Genomic DNA, 8,072 nt, shown 5'->3' with positions numbered 1-8,072 from the left:
ACTAAAAGAAAAAAATCAGAAGATTCCAGTGAGGTATCCTCGGCTAAGGGTCGACATACGAAACGTCCGCTTTGAACAATTATACAGGACTGTGCTTAACCTGACACACAATATTTTTAGCGCAACGCAATCTGACTTTCAAAAATCCCTACAAAAGGAAGGCCCTGACTAACATTAAACTATACCTTCCAGAAATCACTTACCTCACAAAAATCTTCATTACTCGAACTACTGCAATACAGCGAGCGCCACTACTGCCAGCTAAATAAAAGATTCAAACTACAGAAGGCACTAACTACTGATAGGGATAGTTGGCAAATGAAAGATATTAATAGAGAACAAACACTGTATTTACCTTAATAGTCATAATATGTATAGCAGTTCATGACAAATTACAAAACTCCGCCATCTCTCTCCCCACATCCACCACTGCTGGCGGCTCACCTCCAACTGCGCAACGCTGCGCGCTGTTCACAGCCAGCTGCCTAACACTACAATGGCGAGTATTACAACAATGCAAAGCAGCCACAGACTGCACACAGCACAGCCAGTGATTTTCATACAGAGGTGGCGTTACCAATAAAAAAACCTAAACAGCCTACTTACAGAAGTTATGTATTCCACTCAGGACGGTGGAAGCGACTAGGCACATCGCGTGCACTGCAGTCTTAGTACAAACGAGATCAGTGACACCTCATCTGTGGTAACACAGAGGAGGTTTGAAGGAGAGAAATTTTCGAGGTAAGGGATTTGTCAAACACATGCAGATCCCTCTTGATAACTATCTCTCTTTTCGTTTTTTTCTTTCTGTGGCCGGCCGCGGTGGCCGTGCGGTTCTAGGCGCTGCAGTCCGGAACCGCGGGACTGCTACGGTCGGAGGTTCGAATCCTGCCTCGGGCATGGATGTGTGTCATGTCCTTAGGTTAGTTAGGTTTAAGTAGTTCTAAGTTCTAGGGGACTGATGACCTAAGATGTTAAGTCCCATAGTGCTCAGAGCCATTTGGACAATTTTCTTTCTTTCTTTTTCTTCCGACTCGCCTTGTGAAATGCTGGTATGCAAAACCCAAAGATTTAAAGTAACTTTCGCATGCCGTGTCATTACCATTTAGCATGGCCAGATAAAACCTCCACGATACGCGCAAAGAACTGAAAGAGTATAGTAAAGAAGGTAGCGTAATATATGAAATGCAACAAACAAGCACCAAAGTTTTTTAACACAAAATATGGAAAAATAAAAAAAAGGCTTCTCAGTTTAAATACACTTTGGGGGAAATCATACAAGAAAGCGGCCTGGAAAAATCTGCAAAGGAAGATCGCTGTCAAAAAAAAAAAAAAAAAAAGAAAAAAAAAATGCGTTCAGATTAACGCAAAATATTTATAATAAAAAGTCACTTTCTACATTCAGTAAACGTAGTCATTGCGGCACTTTAATCAAACCTGAATGTACATTTTTTGTAAATAAAATCGCCTTTTCCTGCTGCCACTTAATTTATTTTTCCCAGACGCGTTTCGCTTTTTTCTTGTTCCAAGGCATCATTACTGGGATCTTCAATGACACAGTTTTGTTATTTTCAGATTATCAAACAGTTCACGTCACGATTTTTTATGTTAAAAAGTAATGACTTTCGATTTGCTGTAATCTGCGATTCCTCTCATCTGCTCTGGAGGTCGCACTACCACTTTATTACCGACGCAGATGACGGCAAATCGTAAGTAATTACTTTGTAACATAAAAAATCGCGATGTGAACTGTTTGATAATCTAAAAATAACAACACTGTATAGACCCCACTGACGATGCCTTAGAACAAGAAAAAGGCGAAACGTGTCTGGGAAAAATAAATTAAGTGGCAGCAGGAAAAGGTGGTTTTATTTAGAAAACAAGTATTTCTACGCTCGCTGCCGAGGATCGACGCAGAAACAAACTTGTTAAACCCGAATGTCTTTATGGAGCAGAAACTTTAATTTTAAATAGAAAGAGGGATATTGAAGAATTTCAAAAGAATGAAAGAAAGAAAGATTATTAGGAAAATATTAGGCCCCAAAATTACTAACAGAGAAATTTATGGGCTGAGAAGTAATAAGGAAATAGAAGAATGCACAGATATACATGGTGACATGAGAAAACAAAGACTTACATGTTATGTAATAATAACACGAACACGCTAAAGACAAAAGAAAAAATAATGAGCGTGTTAACAGATGATTTACTGTCAATCAATGCAAAATATCAACAACTTCTGAGGAAGTATCAAGAGCTGGAAACGAAATATAAAGCAGTGGATAGGAATTATCGCCTAACTCAAGAGAACGCCGTTGTTAATGGTCATCCCACTACTACATGTAAGTACAGCCCCAGTGATACCGTTATCAAACAAACTCTCAGCACTGGTAGCGGATTGTGGTGACACAACAGACATAAACGAACCACAAAGTAATCACAAAACTCCCTCTAAAGAACCAAAAAAGAACATGCCAACCTTAAGATGCGCCAAAGGGCTCCTTCTGTATGCCGACAGTCATGGAAAAGATCTATCCGAAAGTTTTCACGAAAGTATACGTTCAAAGCATTCAGTTTTCGTGGTGATCAAGCCTGGTGCAATGTTAAATGCAGTGGTGGAGAAATTACAACAGAAACAAGTCAATTGAACAAAGACGCTCACGTTGTGAAAGTAGGCGGCGGCAACGACGAATACAAAAACGAAAGCTAGACATCCCTGCGGTGTTTCCGTAACATAGGCCCATTACCAAAACCATTTCAAACGAACATCGTCATCACAAACGTGCCAGTGCGACATGATTTACCACTGTGGTCGTGTAGAATCAAAGAGATTCGACACTACAATTCCGAGCTAAAGAAACTGTGTGATAAATTTAGCCATATACATTTGATATACTTAAGTAAGATGTGTCGTGATGAACACATGAAACACGGATCCCACTTAAACAGGAAATGGAAGGCCAAGCTAGTTTCCCACATAAGCAAACTGTGCGAGAAAGACAGTGTGGAGAAAGCTCCAATTGCTCTGGGCTACAACCACGAGACTTTCTTAGAATAAAGGACCATAATAATAGTTTTCAGGGATGTATTTCGGATATGACTGAGTCCCGTTCACGCAAAGAAAAGCCAGGCTGTGAAATAAGTGATCAGTCATTGCAGGGCAGTTCTAAAAAAACAGTATATGCAAAATGTCGTAAGAAGTGTAACTCAAACAATTTTGATTCGTGCAAGATGGTAAATAAACAAGAAGGGTAACACCTTTAAAGTTAATGCACTTAAATGTGCAATATCTCAGAAACAAACTAGACATACTACAAATATTCATAGAGGAACACTTGCCACATGTGCTAGTAATAACGGAACATGGGCTAAAATGCAGTGAAATAATATATTATAGATTAGAAGGCTACATACTAGCAAATAGTTATTGTGGGCAAACCATAAAAGTGGTGGTGTGGCAGTTTATGTTAATAAGGATATGGAAGCAAAAAAAAATTTCCTTTCTTGAACATCACACCAAAGAAGGATCAATTGAAATGACAGATATTATACTCCACAGTAGTCATCTTAAGTTAATAAAGCATAAAGTGATTGGATTATGTACGCCACCAAATTCTGGTGTAATGCTGTTTATGGATAAACTTAGTAGTATTGTTGCTCAAGCCGGTTCTAATGACCTAACTGTATTAGGTGACTTTAGTATGGATGCAAACTCAAACAGTATAGTAAACTTGAAGCTCAGTGATGTACTGACCTCATACAATCTTGTAACTATAGTGAAGTCTGCTGAGAGGCACCCACATGCCTTGCTCATACTGTGGCATCAAGCAGTCAGGCCTGCAAGATGAGTGGTCTGCCAAGCGAGTGGACTCATTCTTATTTATCGAGTAACATGAACTCTCGTACTCACACTTAAGTTACAAGTTATCCTCCTATATGATTAATACGCAACGGAAACACGCATCTGACTATCAGTGATTTACAGAACTCTGACTGTACACTACGCACTGGCAATACCACATTTTCTTTCTTTTTTTATTTAACGGGTTTTGTCAACACGTGGCCACCGCACTGAATATGAGTGGCGCACACATTATAAATTCGGGACATTATGAAAACATACAATTCGAAGGAAAAGTCCACCAATCTTTTTCTTTTCACTATCTGATTTATTCCGATAAATTCTCTAACCTAAACACACAAATTCTATAACCTACAACAATAACACATGAGAAATTCCGCCCAGTGGGCATGGCTTTACATTGGTGAATCTCTATACTATGGTCTCGTAATTACTTTTAACGCTACAGTGCACTTTCTGGATAGGATGGTGGGTCTTTTATTATTTCTCACACTTCGACTCTCTCAATCATCATCACGAAACTATCCTCCAGACCGAGCAGTACAGAAGGAACAAGCATAACCCACTAATCTTTTGGAACTACCTTGCTACTCTCCCACGCAAACCACACATACCCAAATTACATGACATACATTACACTGCAATAAGAAATATACAACACTAAATAGTCACAACACTATCACTTTCAGCTTTCCCACTTCAATTAATATTTATCCCAGTTTCATACGACACTGCCCCACTTCGTAATTCTACTTTCCTACTATGAACTCTGGAGATATATGCACGCCTTCCTGTGCAATGCAAGCCAAGTGGCGTTGCTGGATAGACGGCCGACTCACCTTGCTTCTCTCTCAGAGTTTGAATCTAGCGTCACACGGAATCATATCACGCGAAGTAATATTAAGAACGTATTCATCACACACGCGAGTCCTCAACTGATACCATGGACGAGTACTTCTCTTTATCTTTTGTCTCATACACAGATTGAGACTCACACAGTACTCACCACGTGGAAGTACTCGTCTCTAATTTCAAGTCCTGCACACGCCATTTCTTAAATATTTCAACTTATGGTACACACGCTATTTCTTAAATATTTCAACTTATTATAAACACGGTAGTAATTCAGCTTAACTTAAGCACACGGAAGTATTTCAACTTATTGCTACACTTGGTTTCATTGTGACCGTTGGTCACTTCTGAAGATTACTACAATCCCATTAATATTACCTGCCTGACATTTAATTCTCCCCACAAAAGTTCCTGAAATAGAGAAATTATTATTTCAAACTATTCTTAAATATTCCACATGCATACCATGTCTCCACTCTTTTGTCGTTACGGAGCACAGCTAAAACAGGTCTTAACAGCACAAGATCCAGCGGCAGAGTGCTGAAACATGGCCGTTCTCCAGGTCATCTCGCACCTAACTCGAGGTGGGGGAAGACCATGCTACCGTATTGGTCAGCCACATTTCAGGCGCTCAAAGCTCAGGTAAATTTCATCTCTTTGGTCCCACCAAAGGTGGCCACAGGATCGTCTCAAAGATGATCATATATTCACATTCACTATCTGCGGTTAGCAGACGACCATACATTCATTCATTTCACAGATCTCACCAAACTGGATGTAGGGATTTACTTTGTGGGAGTGCACATGTGATCAATTAAATAAATAAATTGTCATTCTTTCCCACACTGGTATCCGGCTTCGCTGTATTAATTGAAATTGAGTTATTTTACAAAAAAATGTGTTGTTCTGACAAAAATAATGAAGTATGTTGTACCTATTTTCAATGTCGCGCGGTACTGTACCATTTCACTGACACCAGAGTTCCACTAGAATAGATTTCCACTAGAATAGATTATGCTGTAATCAACAAAGATGTTATAGATAAGGTAAATTACAGTAACTTAGATTTTCTTTATTCTGACCACTTCTGTCAGGTGACAGAATACATAAATTCAGTTGTGCCTAAAATAACAAAAATTATGCTTCAGAAACGAATGCTGAATACGTCAAATATCGATGCTCTTAAAGACAAACCAGCGAATGAGAAATGGGATTCTGTGTACCAGGTAAAAGGATCGGATGAGAAATGGAATGAATTCTACTCAACCCTACTGCATCATTATGAATATAGTTGTCCAGCCAGAGAAATCCAGAAGGTAGTTAAACACTGTCAGAATGGAAGTAATCCTAGACTAAAACTCCCACCAAATCTGATTAGGCTCAGGCAGCAAGTACATCATCTAAACCAGCTTTATAAAGGTACTGCTACGCAGGTTTTCAAGGAAAAATACAATAGGGCCAAGCAAACTTTTAAAACTGAAATTGTTAACCTAAGGAAGCAGATTGACAGCAATCCACGAGAGAGAGAGAGAGAATCAGGAGTGCGCTCGTCTTAAATGTTAATTTTCTTTTTTCGTTCCAGGTATGTCAACCGCTCACAGTCCTCGTGCAAGTAAACCAGGTGGCCGGAACGAAGTAAGGTAGGAGGAGTAAGTTCTTACTAGCACAATATAGCGGTTATCGCTTTTCAGTATTCTAAACTTTCGTCCTCACATTGCTCTTCTATATTCGTGGATCCCCATACGTCATAAAAAGCTGTCATCATTTATATATACAGGGTGAGTCACTAACTGTTGCCATCAAGAATAAATCCGAAAGTATGACAGTAGCTGAAAAGTTTGTGCGAGAAATTTTGCATGGGACAACGGGGGCCATAATATGACGTTCGTTCTTTGTTGCTAGGCGAGGTCGCGTCAGAGATATGAAGGTCAACTATGTTGTTTTTTTTTTTTAATGGGATGCTATAGCTTGCTACTTATTGTCTGATAGCGGCTATCGAGACGAATCCAATGATGTGTAACGGTAAGGTCTTTGAAGGTCAACGAAGGTCACAAAGGTGGCATGAACGTCCATTTACAGAAGGTGTTCGAAGTGATGACCATTGGTATAAATGCCGTGCTGCGATCTTCTTATCATGCATTGAGTGGTATTCCTTACCACTTCGGCACTTATCGAAGCACACGCTCTGACACGCGTGTATCGTGTAAATAGTAAATATTCGTCGAATACGGCTTATCCATCTAACTTGCCATTGACATGTAAACACCATTCGACGGTTTCGTAAGACAACACTAATAGGAACGGTAAGTCTAGTATCGTCGAATCAAGCGAATGGGAATGATGTATTCCTTCTAAGAACAAGTCGATATGCTTCTCATTTACGGAGAATGCCAATGGCATTAAGTGAGAGCTGGAGACTTATACGCTGAAAGATATCCTCAACGTATTCACTCTACACGTCGATATTTAAATATGTGTATGATAGATTGAGAACAACTGTATCTGTAATGCATCGGAAACATATCCGACAAAAGAAAGTTACTAACGAGGAAACGGAAATTGGTACTCTTGCCAATGTGGTTCGAGATCCTTGCGTTAGTTCACGTCAAATCGCAATGGAATGACGCGGCGTACTGTTCTGCATCGCCATAAATATCATCTTTACCGTATCAGTCTCCACCAAGTATTAACTGTATTAACTGGTACGGGATTGTTTGCGTCGCTTTGAATTCTGCCGATAGGCTCATCTTCAGATTCAGAAGGATGACACATTTATTAATTTGATTTTATTTACTGACTAGGCTACATTCACGAACCATGTAAATGTTAATTTGCGTAACATACGTTATTAGGCAGCTGAAAATCCATGTTGGCTGCGGCAAATTGCATACCATAAACCGTGGTCGGTAAATGTATGGTGTGGCATTCTGAAGGACGGAATTCCCCTATTTCATAGAAGGAAATCTTAATGGTAGGAAGTACACTACATTCCTGCAAGAAACATTAGGGCTGTTATTTGAAGGAATACCTTTAGCCACCCCTGGTGGCCGAGCGGTTCTAGGCGCTACAGTCTGCAACCGCGCGACCGCTACGGTCGCAGGTTCGAATCCTGCCTCGGGCATGGATGTGTGTGATGCCCTTAGGTTAGTTAGGTTTAAGTAGTTCTAAGTTCTAGGGGACTGATGACCTCAGAACTTAAGTCCCATAGTGCTCAGAGCCGTTTGAACCATTTTTTGAATACCTTTAGGAAGAGGGAACAGAATGTGGTATGAACACGATGGGTGTCCCCACATTTTTCGCTGACGGCTACAAATGAGTTGGAGAGACAATTCCCAAATCGTTGGATTGGACGCGGAGG

The sequence above is a fragment of the Schistocerca serialis genome, chromosome 10, assembly GCF_023864345.2.
Source record: "Schistocerca serialis cubense isolate TAMUIC-IGC-003099 chromosome 10, iqSchSeri2.2, whole genome shotgun sequence".
Classification (NCBI taxonomy): Eukaryota; Metazoa; Arthropoda; class Insecta; order Orthoptera; family Acrididae; genus Schistocerca; species Schistocerca serialis.
This window is presented reverse-complemented; position numbering follows the sequence as displayed.